General features: G+C 41.1%; 10 non-coding genes across 10 annotated transcripts; all 10 read right to left on the bottom strand.

The window, feature by feature from the left end:
• Positions 1–1,928: 1,928 nt before the first annotated feature.
• On the bottom strand, positions 1,929–2,000 carry trnap-ugg (transfer RNA proline (anticodon UGG)). The gene has a single exon. It is a non-coding gene; the product is annotated as a tRNA-Pro (tRNA).
• Positions 2,001–3,315: 1,315 nt separating this feature from the next.
• Positions 3,316–3,387, bottom strand: trnap-ugg (transfer RNA proline (anticodon UGG)). The gene has a single exon. It is a non-coding gene; the product is annotated as a tRNA-Pro (tRNA).
• A 1,315-nt stretch (positions 3,388–4,702) lies between these two features.
• trnap-agg (transfer RNA proline (anticodon AGG)) lies at positions 4,703–4,774 on the bottom strand. Its single transcript has one exon. It is a non-coding gene; the product is annotated as a tRNA-Pro (tRNA).
• Positions 4,775–6,204: 1,430 nt separating this feature from the next.
• Positions 6,205–6,276, bottom strand: trnap-ugg (transfer RNA proline (anticodon UGG)). The gene has a single exon. It is a non-coding gene; the product is annotated as a tRNA-Pro (tRNA).
• Positions 6,277–7,694: 1,418 nt separating this feature from the next.
• On the bottom strand, positions 7,695–7,766 carry trnap-agg (transfer RNA proline (anticodon AGG)). The gene has a single exon. It is a non-coding gene; the product is annotated as a tRNA-Pro (tRNA).
• A 1,315-nt stretch (positions 7,767–9,081) lies between these two features.
• Positions 9,082–9,153, bottom strand: trnap-agg (transfer RNA proline (anticodon AGG)). The gene has a single exon. It is a non-coding gene; the product is annotated as a tRNA-Pro (tRNA).
• A 1,315-nt stretch (positions 9,154–10,468) lies between these two features.
• Positions 10,469–10,540, bottom strand: trnap-ugg (transfer RNA proline (anticodon UGG)). The gene has a single exon. It is a non-coding gene; the product is annotated as a tRNA-Pro (tRNA).
• Positions 10,541–11,967: 1,427 nt separating this feature from the next.
• trnap-ugg (transfer RNA proline (anticodon UGG)) lies at positions 11,968–12,039 on the bottom strand. Its single transcript has one exon. It is a non-coding gene; the product is annotated as a tRNA-Pro (tRNA).
• Positions 12,040–13,466: 1,427 nt separating this feature from the next.
• trnap-ugg (transfer RNA proline (anticodon UGG)) lies at positions 13,467–13,538 on the bottom strand. The gene has a single exon. It is a non-coding gene; the product is annotated as a tRNA-Pro (tRNA).
• Positions 13,539–14,862: 1,324 nt separating this feature from the next.
• trnap-ugg (transfer RNA proline (anticodon UGG)) lies at positions 14,863–14,934 on the bottom strand. The gene has a single exon. It is a non-coding gene; the product is annotated as a tRNA-Pro (tRNA).
• Positions 14,935–16,065: the final 1,131 nt, after the last annotated feature.

The following is a 16,065-nucleotide window of genomic DNA, read 5'->3' as shown; positions in this document are numbered from 1 at the left end:
AATCAATCCATCTTTTGAAAAGCCCCATGTCCATGCTGGTCTTCTATTCCCTTACAGATCTATATTTCAGTTTCCTCCTTTATGTTTAAAAATCTGGAAAATCTCAGAATTCAATTATTTTCCATGCGCATATGAATACAAAGCGTTTCTGTCTTGATTTAAAGAACACATACCAAAACTGCCTGAGACGAGACTGCAGAGTGTGTGCTTACAAGATACTGGTATTGACTTCTGGATCTGTCAATCAAGTTCCACATAAGAACTTAATTTAAGAAGGACTTGAGGCAACTTAGGAATGAGTGGGGGAGCTTTGAGTTGTATTGTCCTTTGATACCAAGTGCATTTGCGGGTGTTGTCATACTAGTAATTGTTCATTCAATCCTTCTTCTTCACAGTAAAGCAGAGATACAAGGTCAATAAAGCTGGGAAGGGCTCGTTCGGGATTTGAACCCGGGACCTCTCGCACCCAAAGCGAGAATCATACCCCTAGAACAACGAGCCGAAATTTGCTGTGTTTGCCTTTGATGAGAGAGCGCGTGGACAGCTAAAACGGCCACAGAATCCTGGGAATTTGTGATGGATTTCTTTCTTCTTTGACTCATCCGCCAGGTTCCACCAACTCACCACCACCTAAACTCACGTCATATTTTATCAACAAGACCAACTTTAAGACAGAACAGGTTCCAAGCCGTGTCAGCCATCACAAGAGCGCCCGCACCACAGAGTACAAAAAGATACCCTCTGTACGTTCGATCTTCGAATAGAGACATCCTAGAACTTTCACTTCAGCTCACTCATTGTCAGCGTGGCTTCCGTCTTTTTTATTTCAAAGTTCTCTAATCTCTTATTCTAAAGTGGAGATTAGTTGCCAAAAGTATGTGTGTAAATGAATCTGTAACACTGCAAATCCCAGCTGTGAGTGTAAACTTGTGGAGGGTCAACGAAAAATCCAAGTAAAAGCTGGCATAACGGTTTGTCCAGCTAAAAATTGCATTGTAAAAAAGAAGAAGAGTTGTTCACTTAACTGTCAGTGGTTTTAACGTTGCGGTTGTTCAGTGTATTCACTCATGTTGAGTTAGGGGACAGCAAACTGCTACAGCTCCAAACAACAAAGTAAGACATGACATGTTTGCAATTGTTATCAGCACTCTTAATTAACAACTTGAGTGAACAAGAGAGTTGCATTTGGGATCAAAGAAGCAACCCAAAGTCACCCATCAAGCATTTATCATAGATTTCACCACCACCTAAACTCACGTCATATTTTGTCAACAAGACCAACTTTAAGACAGAACAGGTTCCACATCTCCATTTTTCTGCCATTGATCTTCCTGAGTTCATGTCAGCAATTGGGTATCCTAAACAATCATCATGTGATTTGGATTGCATCCTAATTAGACTGTGGGTTGATGTACTAGCTCCTTTTGTCACTTCTGCACTTGAGCATCTCAGTGCGTCTCTGTCAATTTGCTATGTACTACAGGGTCTAAGCTAGGTGTAATCAATCCATCTTTTGAAAAGCCCCATGTCCATGCTGGTCTTCTATTCCCTTACAGATCTATATTTCAGTTTCCTCCTTTATGTTTAAAAATCTGGAAAATCTCAGAATTCAATTATTTTCCATGCGCATATGAATACAAAGCGTTTCTGTCTTGATTTAAAGAACACATACCAAAACTGCCTGAGACGAGACTGCAGAGTGTGTGCTTACAAGATACTGGTATTGACTTCTGGATCTGTCAATCAAGTTCCACATAAGAACTTAATTTAAGAAGGACTTGAGGCAACTTAGGAATGAGTGGGGGAGCTTTGAGTTGTATTGTCCTTTGATACCAAGTGCATTTGCGGGTGTTGTCATACTAGTAATTGTTCATTCAATCCTTCTTCTTCACAGTAAAGCAGAGATACAAGGTCAATAAAGCTGGGAAGGGCTCGTCCGGGATTTGAACCCGGGACCTCTCGCACCCAAAGCGAGAATCATACCCCTAGAACAACGAGCCGAAATTTGCTGTGTTTGCCTTTGATGAGAGAGCGCGTGGACAGCTAAAACGGCCACAGAATCCTGGGAATTTGTGATGGATTTCTTTCTTCTTTGACTCATCCGCCAGGTTCCACCAACTCACCACCACCTAAACTCACGTCATAATTTATCAACAAGACCAACTTTAAGACAGAACAGGTTCCAAGCCGTGTCAGCCATCACAAGAGCGCCCGCACCACAGAGTACAAAAAGATACCCTCTGTACGTTCGATCTTCGAATAGAGACATCCTAGAACTTTCACTTCAGCTCACTCATTGTCAGCGTGGCTTCCGTCTTTTTTATTTCAAAGTTCTCTAATCTCTTATTCTAAAGTGGAGATTAGTTGCCAAAAGTATGTGTGTAAATGAATCTGTAACACTGCAAATCCCAGCTGTGAGTGTAAACTTGTGGAGGGTCAACGAAAAATCCAAGTAAAAGCTGGCATAATGGTTTGTCCAGCTAAAAAATGCATTGTAAAAAAGAAGAAGAGATGTTCACTTAACTGTCAGTGGTTTTAACCTTGGGGTTGTTCAGTGTATTCACTCATGTTGAGTTAGGGGACAGCAAACTGCTACAGCTCCAAACAACAAAGTAAGACACAACATGTTTGCAATTGTTATCAGCACTCTTAATTAACAAGTTGTCAACAAGACCAACTTTAAGACAGAACAGGTTCCACATCTCCATTTTTCTGCCATTGATCTTCCTGAGTTCATGTCAGCAATTGGGTATCCTAAACAATCATCATGTGATTTGGATTGCATCCTAATTAGACTGTGGGTTGATGTACTAGCTCCTATCGTCACTTCTGCACTTGAGCATCTCAGTGCGTCTCTGTCAATTTGCTATGTACTACAGGGTCTAAGCTAGGTGTAATCAATCCATGTTTTGAAAAGCCCCATGTCCATGCTGGTCTTCTATTCCCTTACAGATCTATATTTCAGTTTCCTCCTTTATGTTTAAAAATCTGAGAATTCAATTATGTTCCATACGCATATGAATACGAAGCGTTTCCGTCTTGATTTAAAGAAAACATACCAAAACTGCCTGAGACGAGACTGCAGAGTGTGTGCTCAAGTGATACTGGTATTGACTTCTGGATCTGTCAATCAAGTTCCACATAAGAACTTAATTTAAGAAGGACTTGAGGCAACTTAGGAATGAGTGGGGGAGCTTTGAGTTGTATTGTCCTTTGATACCCAGTGCATTTGTGGGTGTTGTCATACTAGTAATTGTTCATTCAATCCTTCTTCTTCACAGTAAAGCAGAGATACAAGGTCAATAAAGCTGGGAAGGGCTCGTCCGGGATTTGAACCCGGGACCTCTCGCACCCAAAGCGAGAATCATACCCCTAGACCAACGAGCCGAAATTTGCTGTGTTTGCCTTTGATGAGAGAGCGCGTGGACAGCTAAAACGGCCACAGAATCCTGGGAATTTGTGATGGATTTCTTTCTTCTTTGACTCATCCGCCAGGTTCCACCAACTCACCACCACCTAAACTCACGTCATATTTTATCAACAAGACCAACTTTAAGACAGAACAGGTTCCAAGCCGTGTCAGCCATCACAAGAGCGCCCGCACCACAGAGTACAAAAAGATACCCTCTGTACGTTCGATCTTCGAATAGAGACATCCTAGAACTTTCACTTCAGCTCACTCATTGTCAGCGTGGCTTCCGTCTTTTTTATTTCAAAGTTCTCTAATCTCTTATTCTAAAGTGAAGATTAGTTGCCAAAAGTATGTGTGTAAATGAATCTGTAACACTGCAAATCCCAGCTGTGAGTGTAAACTTGTGGAGGGTCAACGAAAAATCCAAGTAAAAGCTGGCATAATGGTTTGTCCAGCTAAAAAATGCATTGTAAAAAAGAAGAAGAGATGTTCACTTAACTGTCAGTGGTTTTAACCTTGGGGTTGTTCAGTGTATTCACTCATGTTGAGTTAGGGGACAGCAAACTGCTACAGCTCCAAACAACAAAGTAAGACACAACATGTTTGCAATTGTTATCAGCACTCTTAATTAACAAGTTGTCAACAAGACCAACTTTAAGACAGAACAGGTTCCACATCTCCATTTTTCTGCCATTGATCTTCCTGAGTTCATGTCAGCAATTGGGTATCCTAAACAATCATCATGTGATTTGGATTGCATCCTAATTAGACTGTGGGTTGATGTACTAGCTCCTATCGTCACTTTTGCACTTGAGCATCTCAGTGCGTCTCTGTCAATTTGCTATGTACTACAGGGTCTAAGCTAGGTGTAATCAATCCATCTTTTGAAAAGCCCCATGTCCATGCTGGTCTTCTATTCCCTTACAGATCTATATTTCAGTTTCCTCCTTTATGTTTAAAAATCTGAGAATTCAATTATTTTCCATGCGCATATGAATACAAAGCGTTTCTGTCTTGATTTAAAGAAAACATACCAAAACTGCCTGAGACAAGACTGCAGAGTGTGTGCTCAAGTGGTACTGGTATTGACTTCTGGATCTGTCAATCAAGTTCCACATAAGAACTTAATTTAAGAAGGACTTGAGGCAACTTAGGAATGAGTGGGGGAGCTTTGAGTTGTATTGTCCTTTGATACCAAGTGCATTTGTGGGTGTTGTCATACTAGTAATTGTTCATTCAATCCTTCTTCTTCACAGTAAAGCAGAGATACAAGGTCAATAAAGCTGGGAAGGGCTCGTCCGGGATTTGAACCCGGGACCTCTCGCACCCTAAGCGAGAATCATACCCCTAGACCAACGAGCCGAAATTTGCTGTGTTTGCCTTTGATGAGAGAGGGCGTGGGCAGCTAAAACGGCCACAGAATCCTGGGAATTTGTGATGGCTTTCTTTCTTCTTTGACTCATCCGCCAGGTTCCACCAACTCACCACCACCTAAACTCACGTTATATTTTATCAACAAGACCAACTTTAAGACAGAACAGGTTCCAAGAGCCGTCAAAGCCATCACAAGAGCGTCCGCACCACAGAGTACAAAAAGATACCCTCTGTACGTTCGATCTTCGAATAGAGACATCCTAGAACTTTCACTTCAGCTCACTCATTGTCAGCGTGGCTTCCGTCTTTTTTATTTCAAAGTTCTCTAATCTCTTATTCTAAAGTGGAGATTAGTTGCCAAAAGTATGTGTGTAAATGAATCTGTAACACTGCAAATCCCAGCTGTGAGTGTAAACTTGTGGAGGGTCAACGAAAAATCCAAGTAAAAGCTGGCATAACGGTTTGTCCAGCTAAAAATTGCATTGTAAAAAAGAAGAAGAGTTGTTCACTTAACTGTCAGTGGTTTTAACGTTGGGGTTGTTCAGTGTATTCACTCATGTTGAGTTAGGGGACAGCAAACTGCTACAGCTCCAAACAACAAAGTAAGACACAACATGTTTGCAATTGTTATCAGCACTCTTAATTAACAAGTTGAGTGAACAAAGAGAGACGCATTTGTGATCAAAGAAGCAACCCAAAGTCACCCATCAAGCATTTATCATAGGTTTCACCACCACCTAAACTCACGTCATATTTTGTCAACAAGACCAACTTTAAGACAGAACAGGTTCCACATCTCCATTTTTCTGCCATTGATCTTCCTGAGTTCATGTCAGCAATTGGGTATCCTAAACAATCATCATGTGATTTGGATTGCATCCTAATTAGACTGTGGGTTGATGTACTAGCTCCTTTTGTCACTTCTGCACTTGAGCATCTCAGTGCGTCTCTGTCAATTTGCTATGTACTACAGGGTCTAAGCTAGGTGTAATCAATCCATCTTTTGAAAAGCCCCATGTCCATGCTGGTCTTCTATTCCCTTACAGATCTATATTTCAGTTTCCTCCTTTATGTTTAAAAATCTGGAAAATCTCAGAATTAAATTATTTTCCATGCGCATATGAATACAAAGCGTTTCTGTCTTGATTTAAAGAACACATACCAAAACTGCCTAAGACGAGACTGCAGAGTGTGTGCTTACAAGATACTGGTATTGACTTCTGGATCTGTCAATCAAGTTCCACATAAGAACTTAATTTAAGAAGGACTTGAGGCAACTTAGGAATGAGTGGGGGAGCTTTGAGTTGTATTGTCCTTTGATACCAAGTGCATTTGTGGGTGTTGTCATACTAGTAATTGTTCATTCAATCCTTCTTCTTCACAGTAAAGCAGAGATACAAGGTCAATAAAGCTGGGAAGGGCTCGTCCGGGATTTGAACCCGGGACCTCTCGCACCCAAAGCGAGAATCATACCCCTAGAACAACGAGCCGAAATTTGCTGTGTTTGCCTTTGATGAGAGAGCGCGTGGACAGCTAAAACGGCCACAGAATCCTGGGAATTTGTGATGGATTTCTTTCTTCTTTGACTCATCCGCCAGGTTCCACCAACTCACCACCACCTAAACTCACGTCATATTTTATCAACAAGACCAACTTTAAGACAGAACAGGTTCCAAGCCGTGTCAGCCATCACAAGAGCGCCCGCACCACAGAGTACAAAAAGATACCCTCTGTACGTTCGATCTTCGAATAGAGACATCCTAGAACTTTCACTTCAGCTCACTCATTGTCAGCGTGGCTTCCGTCTTTTTTATTTCAAAGTTCTCTAATCTCTTATTCTAAAGTGGCGATTAGTTGCCAAAAGTATGTGTGTAAATGAATCTGTAACACTGCAAATCCCAGCTGTGAGTGTAAACTTGTGGAGGGTCAACGAAAAATCCAAGTAAAAGCTGGCATAATGGTTTGTCCAGCTAAAAAATGCATTGTAAAAAAGAAGAAGAGATGTTCACTTAACTGTCAGTGGTTTTAACCTTGGGGTTGTTCAGTGTATTCACTCATGTTGAGTTAGGGGACAGCAAACTGCTACAGCTCCAAACAACAAAGTAAGACATGACATGTTTGCAATTGTTATCAGCACTATTAATTAACAACTTGAGTGAACAAGAGAGTTGCATTTGGGATCAAAGAAGCAACCCAAAGTCACCCATCAAGCATTTATCATAGATTTCACCACCACCTAAACTCACGTCATATTTTGTCAACAAGACCAACTTTAAGACAGAACAGGTTCCACATCTCCATTTTTCTGCCATTGATCTTCCTGAGTTCATGTCAGCAATTGGGTATCCTAAACAATCATCATGTGATTTGGATTGCATCCTAATTAGACTGTGGGTTGATGTACTAGCTCCTATCGTCACTTCTGCACTTGAGCATCTCAGTGCGTCTCTGTCAATTTGCTATGTACTACAGGGTCTAAGCTAGGTGTAATCAATCCATCTTTTGAAAAGCCCCATGTCCATGCTGGTCTTCTATTCCCTTACAGATCTATATTTCAGTTTCCTCCTTTATGTTTAAAAATCTGAGATTTCAATTATTTTCCATGCGCATATGAATACAAAGCGTTTCTGTCTTGATTTAAAGAAAACATACCAAAACTTCCTGAGACGAGACTGCAGAGTGTGTGCTCAAGTGGTACTGGTATTGACTTCTGGATCTGTCAATCAAGTTCCACATAAGAACTTAATTTAAGAAGAACTTGAGGCAACTTAGGAATGAGTGGGGGAGCTTTGAGTTGTATTGTCCTTTGATACCAAGTGCATTTGTGGGTGTTGTCATACTAGTAATTGTTCATTCAATCCTTCTTCTTCACAGTAAAGCAGAGATACAAGGTCAATAAAGCTGGGAAGGGCTCGTCCGGGATTTGAACCCGGGACCTCTCGCACCCTAAGCGAGAATCATACCCCTAGACCAACGAGCCGAAATTTGCTGTGTTTGCCTTTGATGAGAGAGGGCGTGGGCAGCTAAAACGGCCACAGAATCCTGGGAATTTGTGATGGATTTCTTTCTTCTTTGACTCATCCGCCAGGTTCCACCAACTCACCACCACCTAAACTCACGTCATATTTTATCAACAAGACCAACTTTAAGACAGAACAGGTTCCAAGCCGTGTCAGCCATCACAAGAGCGCCCGCACCACAGAGTACAAAAAGATACCCTCTGTACGTTCGATCTTCGAATAGAGACATCCTAGAACTTTCACTTCAGCTCACTCATTGTCAGCGTGGCTTCCGTCTTTTTTATTTCAAAGTTCTCTAATCTCTTATTCTAAAGTGGAGATTAGTTGCCAAAAGTATGTGTGTAAATGAATCTGTAACACTGCAAATCCCAGCTGTGAGTGTAAACTTGTGGAGGGTCAACGAAAAATCCAAGTAAAAGCTGGCATAATGGTTTGTCCAGCTAAAAAATGCATTGTAAAAAAGAAGAAGAGATGTTCACTTAACTGTCAGTGGTTTTAACCTTGGGGTTGTTCAGTGTATTCACTCATGTTGAGTTAGGGGACAGCAAACTGCTACAGCTCCAAACAACAAAGTAAGACACAACATGTTTGCAATTGTTATCAGCACTCTTAATTAACAAGTTGTCAACAAGACCAACTTTAAGACAGAACAGGTTCCACATCTCCATTTTTCTGCCATTGATCTTCCTGAGTTCATGTCAGCAATTGGGTATCCTAAACAATCATCATGTGATTTGGATTGCATCCTAATTAGACTGTGGGTTGATGTACTAGCTCCTATCGTCACTTCTGCACTTGAGCATCTCAGTGCGTCTCTGTCAATTTGCTATGTACTACAGGGTCTAAGCTAGGTGTAATCAATCCATGTTTTGAAAAGCCCCATGTCCATGCTGGTCTTCTATTCCCTTACAGATCTATATTTCAGTTTCCTCCTTTATGTTTAAAAATCTGAGATTTCAATTATTTTCCATGCGCATATGAATACAAAGCGTTTCTGTCTTGATTTAAAGAAAACATACCAAAACTTCCTGAGACGAGACTGCAGAGTGTGTGCTCAAGTGGTACTGGTATTGACTTCTGGATCTGTCAATCAAGTTCCACATAAGAACTTAATTTAAGAAGAACTTGAGGCAACTTAGGAATGAGTGGGGGAGCTTTGAGTTGTATTGTCCTTTGATACCAAGTGCATTTGTGGGTGTTGTCATACTAGTAATTGTTCATTCAATCCTTCTTCTTCACAGTAAAGCAGAGATACAAGGTCAATAAAGCTGGGAAGGGCTCGTCCGGGATTTGAACCCGGGACCTCTCGCACCCTAAGCGAGAATCATACCCCTAGACCAACGAGCCGAAATTTGCTGTGTTTGCCTTTGATGAGAGAGGGCGTGGGCAGCTAAAACGGCCACAGAATCCTGGGAATTTGTGATGGATTTCTTTCTTCTTTGACTCATCCGCCAGGTTCCACCAACTCACCACCACCTAAACTCACGTCATATTTTATCAACAAGACCAACTTTAAGACAGAACAGGTTCCAAGCCGTGTCAGCCATCACAAGAGCGCCCGCACCACAGAGTACAAAAAGATACCCTCTGTACGTTCGATCTTCGAATAGAGACATCCTAGAACTTTCACTTCAGCTCACTCATTGTCAGCGTGGCTTCCGTCTTTTTTATTTCAAAGTTCTCTAATCTCTTATTCTAAAGTGGAGATTAGTTGCCAAAAGTATGTGTGTAAATGAATCTGTAACACTGCAAATCCCAGCTGTGAGTGTAAACTTGTGGAGGGTCAACGAAAAATCCAAGTAAAAGCTGGCATAATGGTTTGTCCAGCTAAAAAATGCATTGTAAAAAAGAAGAAGAGATGTTCACTTAACTGTCAGTGGTTTTAACCTTGGGGTTGTTCAGTGTATTCACTCATGTTGAGTTAGGGGACAGCAAACTGCTACAGCTCCAAACAACAAAGTAAGACACAACATGTTTGCAATTGTTATCAGCACTCTTAATTAACAAGTTGTCAACAAGACCAACTTTAAGACAGAACAGGTTCCACATCTCCATTTTTCTGCCATTGATCTTCCTGAGTTCATGTCAGCAATTGGGTATCCTAAACAATCATCATGTGATTTGGATTGCATCCTAATTAGACTGTGGGTTGATGTACTAGCTCCTATCGTCACTTCTGCACTTGAGCATCTCAGTGCGTCTCTGTCAATTTGCTATGTACTACAGGGTCTAAGCTAGGTGTAATCAATCCATCTTTTGAAAAGCCCCATGTCCATGCTGGTCTTCTATTCCCTTACAGATCTATATTTCAGTTTCCTCCTTTATGTTTAAAAATCTGAGAATTCAATTATGTTCCATACGCATATGAATACGAAGCGTTTCCGTCTTGATTTAAAGAAAACATACCAAAACTGCCTGAGACGAGACTGCAGAGTGTGTGCTCAAGTGATACTGGTATTGACTTCTGGATCTGTCAATCAAGTTCCACATAAGAACTTAATTTAAGAAGGACTTGAGGCAACTTAGGAATGAGTGGGGGAGCTTTTTGTTGTATTGTCCTTTGATACCCAGTGCATTTGTGGGTGTTGTCATACTAGTAATTGTTCATTCAATCCTTCTTCTTCACAGTAAAGCAGAGATACAAGGTCAATAAAGGTGGGAAGGGCTCGTCCGGGATTTGAACCCGGGACCTCTCGCACCCAAAGCGAGAATCATACCCCTAGACCAACGTGCCGAAATTTGCTGTGTTTGCCTTTGATGAGAGAGCGCGTGGACAGCTAAAACGGCCACAGAATCCTGGGAATTTGTGATGGATTTCTTTCTTCTTTGACTCATCCGCCAGGTTCCACCAACTCACCACCACCTAAACTCACGTCATATTTTATCAACAAGACCAACTTTAAGACAGAACAGGTTCCAAGCCGTGTCAGCCATCACAAGAGCGCCCGCACCACAGAGTACAAAAAGATACCCTCTGTACGTTCGATCTTCGAATAGAGACATCCTAGAACTTTCACTTCAGCTCACTCATTGTCAGCGTGGCTTCCGTCTTTTTTATTTCAAAGTTCTCTAATCTCTTATTCTAAAGTGGAGATTAGTTGCCAAAAGTATGTGTGTAAATGAATCTGTAACACTGCAAATCCCAGCTGTGAGTGTAAACTTGTGGAGGGTCAACGAAAAATCCAAGTAAAAGCTGGCATAATGGTTTGTCCAGCTAAAAAATGCATTGTAAAAAAGAAGAAGAGATGTTCACTTAACTGTCAGTGGTTTTAACCTTGGGGTTGTTCAGTGTATTCACTCATGTTGAGTTAGGGGACAGCAAACTGCTACAGCTCCAAACAACAAAGTAAGACATGACATGTTTGCAATTGTTATCAGCACTCTTAATTAACAACTTGAGTGAACAAGAGAGTTGCATTTGGGATCAAAGAAGCAACCCAAAGTCACCCATCAAGCATTTATCATAGATTTCACCACCACCTAAACTCACGTCATATTTTGTCAACAAGACCAACTTTAAGACAGAACAGGTTCCACATCTCCATTTTTCTGCCATTGATCTTCCTGAGTTCATGTCAGCAATTGGGTATCCTAAACAATCATCATGTGATTTGGATTGCATCCTAATTAGACTGTGGGTTGATGTACTAGCTCCTTTTGTCACTTCTGCACTTGAGCATCTCAGTGCGTCTCTGTCAATTTGCTATGTACTACAGGGTCTAAGCTAGGTGTAATCAATCCATCTTTTGAAAAGCCCCATGTCCATGCTGGTCTTCTATTCCCTTACAGATCTATATTTCAGTTTCCTCCTTTATGTTTAAAAATCTGGAAAATCTCAGAATTGAATTATTTTCCATGCGCATATGAATACAAAGCGTTTCTGTCTTGATTTAAAGAACACATACCAAAACTGCCTGAGACGAGACTGCAGAGTGTGTGCTTACAAGATACTGGTATTGACTTCTGGATCTGTCAATCAAGTTCCACATAAGAACTTAATTTAAGAAGGACTTGAGGCAACTTAGGAATGAGTGGGGGAGCTTTGAGTTGTATTGTCCTTTGATACCAAGTGCATTTGTGGGTGTTGTCATACTAGTAATTGTTCATTCAATCCTTCTTCTTCACAGTAAAGCAGAGATACAAGGTCAATAAAGCTGGGAAGGGCTCGTCCGGGATTTGAACCCGGGACCTCTCGCACCCAAAGCGAGAATCATACCCCTAGAACAACGAGCCGAAATTTGCTGTGTTTGCCTTTGATGAGAGAGCGCGTGGACAGCTAAAACGGCCACAGAATCCTGGGAATTTGTGATGGATTTCTTTCTTCTTTGACTCATCCGCCAGGTTCCACCAACTCACCACCACCTAAACTCACGTCATATTTTATCAACAAGACCAACTTTAAGACAGAACAGGTTCCAAGCCGTGTCAGCCATCACAAGAGCGCCCGCACCACAGAGTACAAAAAGATACCCTCTGTACGTTCGATCTTCGAATAGAGACATCCTAGAACTTTCACTTCAGCTCACTCATTGTCAGCGTGGCTTCCGTCTTTTTTATTTCAAAGTTCTCTCATCTCTTATTCTAAAGTGGAGATTAGTTGCCAAAAGTATGTGTGTAAATGAATCTGTAACACTGCAAATCCCAGCTGTGAGTGTAAACTTGTGGAGGGTCAACGAAAAATCCAAGTAAAAGCTGGCATAATGGTTTGTCCAGCTAAAAAATGCATTGTAAAAAAGAAGAAGAGATGTTCACTTAACTGTCAGTGGTTTTAACCTTGGGGTTGTTCAGTGTATTCACTCATGTTGAGTTAGGGGACAGCAAACTGCTACAGCTCCAAACAACAAAGTAAGACATGACATGTTTGCAATTGTTATCAGCACTCTTAATTAACAACTTGAGTGAACAAGAGAGTTGCATTTGGGATCAAAGAAGCAACCCAAAGTCACCCATCAAGCATTTATCATAGATTTCACCACCACCTAAACTCACGTCATATTTTGTCAACAAGACCAACTTTAAGACAGAACAGGTTCCACATCTCCATTTTTCTGCCATTGATCTTCCTGAGTTCATGTCAGCAATTGGGTATCCTAAACAATCATCATGTGATTTGGATTGCATCCTAATTAGACTGTGGGTTGATGTACTAGCTCCTTTTGTCACTTCTGCACTTGAGCATCTCAGTGCGTCTCTGTCAATTTGCTATGTACTACAGGGTCTAAGCTAGGTGTAATCAATCCATCTTTTGAAAAGCCCCATGTCCATGCTGGTCTTCTATTCCCTTACAGATCTATATTTCAGTTTCCTCCTTTATGTTTAAAAATCTGGAAAATCTCAGAATTGAATTATTTTCCATGCGCATATGAATACAAAGCGTTTCTGTCTTGATTTAAAGAACACATACCAAAACTGCCTGAGACGAGACTGCAGAGTGTGTGCTTACAAGATACTGGTATTGACTTCTGGATCTGTCAATCAAGTTCCACATAAGAACTTAATTTAAGAAGGACTTGAGGCAACTTAGGAATGAGTGGGGGAGCTTTGAGTTGTATTGTCCTTTGATACCAAGTGCATTTGTGGGTGTTGTCATACTAGTAATTGTTCATTCAATCCTTCTTCTTCACAGTAAAGCAGAGATACAAGGTCAATAAAGCTGGGAAGGGCTCGTCCGGGATTTGAACCCGGGACCTCTCGCACCCAAAGCGAGAATCATACCCCTAGAACAACGAGCCGAAATTTGCTGTGTTTGCCTTTGATGAGAGAGCGCGTGGACAGCTAAAACGGCCACAGAATCCTGGGAATTTGTGATGGATTTCTTTCTTCTTTGACTCATCCGCCAGGTTCCACCAACTCACCACCACCTAAACTCACGTCATATTTTATCAACAAGACCAACTTTAAGACAGAACAGGTTCCAAGCCGTGTCAGCCATCACAAGAGCGCCCGCACCACAGAGTACAAAAAGATACCCTCTGTACGTTCGATCTTCGAATAGAGACATCCTAGAACTTTCACTTCAGCTCACTCATTGTCAGCGTGGCTTCCGTCTTTTTTATTTCAAAGTTCTCTAATCTCTTATTCTAAAGTGGAGATTAGTTGCCAAAAGTATGTGTGTAAATGAATCTGTAACACTGCAAATCCCAGCTGTGAGTGTAAACTTGTGGAGGGTCAACGAAAAATCCAAGTAAAAGCTGGCATAATGGTTTGTCCAGCTAAAAAATGCATTGTAAAAAAGAAGAAGAGATGTTCACTTAACTGTCAGTGGTTTTAACCTTGGGGTTGTTCAGTGTATTCACTCATGTTGAGTTAGGGGACAGCAAACTGCTACAGCTCCAAACAACAAAGTAAGACACAACATGTTTGCAATTGTTATAAGCACTCTTAATTAACAAGTTGTCAACAAGACCAACTTTAAGACAGAACAGGTTCCACATCTCCATTTTTCTGCCATTGATCTTCCTGAGTTCATGTCAGCAATTGGGTATCCTAAACAATCATCATGTGATTTGGATTGCATCCTAATTAGACTGTGGGTTGATGTACTAGCTCCTTTTGTCACTTCTGCACTTGAGCATCTCAGTGCGTCTCTGTCAATTTGCTATGTACTACAGGGTCTAAGCTAGGTGTAATCAATCCATGTTTTGAAAAGCCCCATGTCCATGCTGGTCTTCTATTCCCTTACAGATCTATATTTGAGTTTCCTCCTTTATGTTTAAAAATCTGGAAAATCTCAGAATTAAATTATTTTCCATGCGCATATGAATACAAAGCGTTTCTGTCTTGATTTAAAGAACACATACCAAAACTGCCTGAGACGAGACTGCAGAGTGTGTGCTTACAAGATACTGGTATTGACTTCTGGATCTGTCAATCAAGTTCCACATAAGAACTTAATTTAAGAAGGACTTGAGGCAACTTAGGAATGAGTGGGGGAGCTTTGAGTTGTATTGTCCTTTGATACCAAGTGCATTTGTGGGTGTTGTCATACTAGTAATTGTTCATTCAATCCTTCTTCTTCACAGTAAAGCAGAGATACAAGGTCAATAAAGCTGGGAAGGGCTCGTCCGGGATTTGAACCCGGGACCTCTCGCACCCAAAGCGAGAATCATACCCCTAGAACAACGAGCCGAAATTTGCTGTGTTTGCCTTTGATGAGAGAGCGCGTGGACAGCTAAAACGGCCACAGAATCCTGGGAATTTGTGATGGATTTCTTTCTTCTTTGACTCATCCGCCAGGTTCCACCAACTCACCACCACCTAAACTCACGTCATATTTTATCAACAAGACCAACTTTAAGACAGAACAGGTTCCAAGCCGTGTCAGCCATCACAAGAGCGCCCGCACCACAGAGTACAAAAAGATACCCTCTGTACGTTCGATCTTCGAATAGAGACATCCTAGAACTTTCACTTCAGCTCACTCATTGTCAGCGTGGCTTCCGTCTTTTTTATTTCAAAGTTCTCTAATCTCTTATTCTAAAGTGGAGATTAGTTGCCAAAAGTATGTGTGTAAATGAATCTGTAACACTGCAAATCCCAGCTGTGAGTGTAAACTTGTGGAGGGTCAACGAAAAATCCAAGTAAAAGCTGGCATAATGGTTTGTCCAGCTAAAAAATGCATTGTAAAAAAGAAGAAGAGATGTTCACTTAACTGTCAGTGGTTTTAACCTTGGGGTTGTTCAGTGTATTCACTCATGTTGAGTTAGGGGACAGCAAACTGCTACAGCTCCAAACAACAAAGTAAGACATGACATGTTTGCAATTGTTATCAGCACTCTTAATTAACAACTTGAGTGAACAAGAGAGTTGCATTTGGGATCAAAGAAGCAACCCAAAGTCACCCATCAAGCATTTATCATAGATTTCACCACCACCTAAACTCACGTCATATTTTGTCAACAAGACCAACTTTAAGACAGAACAGGTTCCACATCTCCATTTTTCTGCCATTGATCTTCCTGAGTTCATGTCAGCAATTGGGTATCCTAAACAATCATCATGTGATTTGGATTGCATCCTAATTAGACTGTGGGTTGATGTACTAGCTCCTTTTGTCACTTCTGCACTTGAGCATCTCAGTGCGTCTCTGTCAATTTGCTATGTACTACAGGGTCTAAGCTAGGTGTAATCAATCCATGTTTTGAAAAGCCCCATGTCCATGCTGGTCTTCTATTCCCTTACAGATCTATATTTGAGTTTCCTCCTTTATGTTTAAAAATCTGGAAAATCTCAGAATTAAATTATTTTCCATGCGCATAT

Source organism: Leuresthes tenuis, unplaced genomic scaffold (genome assembly GCF_036924035.1).
Source record: "Leuresthes tenuis unplaced genomic scaffold, fLeuTen1.0.hap1 SCAF_23, whole genome shotgun sequence".
Lineage (NCBI taxonomy): Eukaryota > Metazoa > Chordata > Actinopteri > Atheriniformes > Atherinopsidae > Leuresthes > Leuresthes tenuis.
The sequence above is the reverse complement of the archived record's forward strand: the minus strand, read 5'-3'. Positions and strand labels throughout refer to the sequence as shown.